Source organism: Cololabis saira, chromosome 24 (genome assembly GCF_033807715.1).
Source record: "Cololabis saira isolate AMF1-May2022 chromosome 24, fColSai1.1, whole genome shotgun sequence".
Taxonomy (NCBI): Eukaryota; Metazoa; Chordata; class Actinopteri; order Beloniformes; family Belonidae; genus Cololabis; species Cololabis saira.
In genome coordinates, this window is record NC_084610.1 from 27,005,057 (window position 1) to 27,008,904 (window position 3,848).

Here is a 3,848-nt window from a genome sequence, read left to right on the forward strand (position 1 = left end):
TCACACCAAAACAGATGCTCATATGCACAAAAACCAACCCATCACACCAAAACAGTTGCTCATATGCTCAAAAGCAAACTCTGACACCAAAATACCACTCAAGGCTTGCAGAAATGTAAACACTACTGAGCATCATTAACCACATTACCAAAAAAATTGAAAACACAATGTTCACAGTGTGAGACTGTTCTTTTTACAGTTTCACAACTGCCAGGATGCATTTGAGCAACCCTTATTTATCCTCAAATATGTTTTGGGCATTTACTATAGATTTGTGCATTTCATGGGAAACTCAATGCAAAAATTAGTACCGTAAACTCCATAGAGGATCCATTACACACAATAGATACAGTAAAGTAACAATTGAGAACACAATGTTCAGGGTGGTATTTCTTTTATTACAGTACGTTTGAAAATTGACACAGTATGTTGTATGTTGACACCGAAATCATGGGGCGTCATCACGTCGGGCTGGGTCGGGCCACAAGACCTCATCAACGTCACAGGCAATATTGTCCATAGCCAAACAACGTGGGAAGAATGCCCTGGCATGCCGCACCCAGCCTTGGAACACCTCCACAGCCACATCATCACAGGCCAGGTCCATAGCCCTGAGAAGGTTCTCTCTGGTGTAAGGTTGGCGGTCATAGACCTTCCACCGCCATGATGAGAAGAACTCCTCTATTGGGTTTAGGAACGGAGAGTAGGGTGGCAGACATACACTAATGAATTGCTGATTGATGTTACAGTTTTTCACAATTGTTTAAACACATTTCCTGATAGACTACCTCACTTTCTCAAAACTCTAAACACAAATTACAAAACTCACACACAAAATGCAAAATCCTACACTTCTCTTGCAAAAGCACACTCTACCCTCAAAACAGTGTTAACTCTTCACTAAATGGTATTTCCTTCTCAAATGCCAAACACATCTGACACGAACTCCTCTTCTCCTGTCTTGATCATCTATTTTTGTTTTTGAGGCTTCAGCAAACTGCACTGACTTATATAGGTGTGGTCACATCATTTGCAATAGGTGTTTTAAATTATGAGTAGTTGTGTTTACTGATTGACACCAGGTATGTTCATTGTGTTCAAGTTTTGCTGATTGTGGGTAGCATTTTGCATCACATGAGCTTCACAATGCATATTGGAGCAGAGTTATATGCAAAATGTGTTTTAGCACAGCAAAATGTGTTTAGAGTTTTGAGAAAAAGGGGATGGGTTTTGTGAAAAGTGTCTACAGGTGAATTGTGTTTGTGGTTGTGGCAAAAGGGGGGTAGTTTTACTAAATGTGTTTAGGCAACTGGTCATTTGGTTTAGAGTACTGGGTTTTGTGTTTTGGCAATAGAGAAAAACTGTATAGTTTGATTCCGGCTCTCGGTGACGGCGGACACTTTTTCTGCTCCTCTCCCTCCCTATCTGCCATGCTGCTGCCTCTGTCTTGTCTTTTAAAGCCTCTCTTTTTCACTCCTCCCAAACTCTCTACAATCATGGAATTGGTTAACTGGTCTCTCAGCACAATTGACCAAATGTTTGCGACCCCGGTCTGTGTGAGTGTTTGTTTGATTCTGCCTCCGAGCAGGAAAGTGGTGAAAAGTTAGCGATCTATTCCCCATATCTGTTATGTAGAGCTGCTGCAGCCACAACACAGCAACGGGTTACCATGGTTACAGAACACCGCACAACACAGCAACGGGTTACCATGGTTACAGAACACCGCACAACACAGCAACGGGTTACCATGGTTACAGAACACCCCACAACACAGCAACGCGTTACCATGGTTACAGAATAACAGAAAGTAAGACACAAGGAAGAGGGAGCACGTCTGTACACAGTGCGCAGTGGTCCGAAGAGCAGCTAAGCTAAGCTAAGTTAGTTTCCAACATGGCGGCTCCACCAAGTGATGACGTCAAGACAACAAAGCACTATACAGACTTTCCAGCTTGAACTCGGACAAGGCGGTTGTGACGTCATCGTCGCTGCAACGCTGCACGGGTCTGAGACTCTGCATGACACTTACGACTTCAGGCAGGTTTTTCTCGGTGCATTGAAGGTGTAAATACATTTTATCATGTAAAAGTCCCCCCCCTTCAGCTTTACCCACTCTGGAGCTCCTTAATGTCTCCAACAGCTGCAAACAGCTGGAAACAGCAGGAAACAGCTGCTCAGCTGCTCTAGAGGAGTATAAACACCTTACCTTCGGTTGGTAGACAGAATCCGTTTGAGACCCGGGACAGACCCGTTTCCTGCCCTGATTAAACCCTTTACAGTCGCTCACAGCAACTGAACAGCTTCACAATAGATGGGAGTGTAAAATAAACCAACCTTTGTTTCCTGAAACACTTAATCTGACCCTTGAACGCAGACTGACACTATCTAGATCTGTTTCCTGATAAGCTCCTCCCTTTACTTTCTCCTGTTTTTACTCCTAATTTATTCCTACTGGACGTGGATGAACTCAGCTAAATAATCCCTGGAATGACCAAATGAAGAAGTGTGACAGCGAGTAAAAAAAAAACAATATAATCAAAGTTTGTTCCTTTGGTTTTTTTTTGTTTTTTTTTAATCTAAATGTATTTATTTATTAACGTACAGTGCAAACAGCGACAAAAGACGACATCAGTTACAATGACATGTATCTAGGTGTGTGTGTGTGTGTGTGTGTGTGTGTGTGTGTGTGTGTGTGTGTGTGTGTGTGTGTGTGTGTGCGTGTGTGTGTGTGTGTGCGCGTGTGTGTGTGTGTGTGTGTGTGTGTGTGTGTGTGTGCGTGTGCATGTGCGTGTGTGTGTGTGTGTGTGTGTGTGTGTGTGTGTTAGTGTGTGTGTGTGTGTGTGTGTGTGTGTGTGTGTGTGTGTGTGTGCATGTAAATGAGATGATGAAAGTAAATACATAAATTAAGAATATTAATTTGAGAATAAATAAGTAAACAAATAAATAATTATCATATAGAGTGGTGTAGCACGATATAATATAAATATATATAAAATTATTATAATATTATAACATATAACCAAATGATATCACCATACTATTATAGATAACAATATAATAATATTATAGTTTAACATCCCATGAGATTTCATAACTTAATATAATAATACAGTATGAAACAATATATCATGATAATGCCAGGAATAATGATTAGAGTTAGAATTGGTCATTTATATATTGCAATGAGGGGTGAGGTCAGACCGGGGCGTCGGGGAAGCGAGCAGGAGGCCCCCACCAGCAGGAGGCCCCCACCAGCAGGAGGCCCCACCAGCAGGAGGCCCCCACCAACAGGGCCCCCACCAACAGGAGGCCCCCACCAGCAGGAGGCCCCACCAGCAGGAGGCCCCCACCAGCAGGAGGCCCCCACCAGCAGGAGGCCCCCACCAGTAGGAGGCCCCCACCAGCAGGAGGCCTCACCAGCAGGAGGCCTCACCAGCAGGAGGCCCCCACCAGCAGGAGCCCCCCCCCAGCAGGAGGCCCCCACCAGCAGGAGGCCCCCACCAACAGGAGGGCCCCCACCAGCAGGAGGCCCCACCAGCAGGAGGCCCCCACCAACAGGAGGCCCCACCAGCAGGAGGCCCCACCAGCAGGGGCCCCCACCAGCAGGAGGGCCCCCACCAGCAGGAGGCCCCCACCACCAGCAGGAGAACCCCACCAGCAGGAGGCTCCCACCAGCAGAGGCCCCTGGAACCCACCCAGGGTCATAAATGAGCTGTAAAAGGGCTGGTCCGGGTGAGAGACAGCACTCAGCTCCGTTTACAGGAAATCACATGAGTCTTTATCAGAGTAGAAGGTAATTACATGAAGGAGGTACCAAAGATAAAACTCTGACCCTTGACCACCAAGTC

The 3,848-nt window shown here is 45.5% G+C and overlaps 1 protein-coding gene across 2 annotated transcripts in view; it reads right to left on the reverse strand.

The window, feature by feature from the left end:
- The window catches only part of LOC133425180 (interferon-induced very large GTPase 1-like), a 23,723-nt gene extending 21,420 nt beyond the window's left edge, over positions 1-2,303 (reverse strand). For both annotated transcript variants that reach the window (XM_061715875.1, XM_061715872.1), the window contains exon 1: positions 2,207-2,303. The gene's annotated coding sequence lies outside the window, so the exon portion shown is untranslated. The remainder of the gene's footprint in view (positions 1-2,206) is intronic.
- Positions 2,304-3,848: the final 1,545 nt, after the last annotated feature.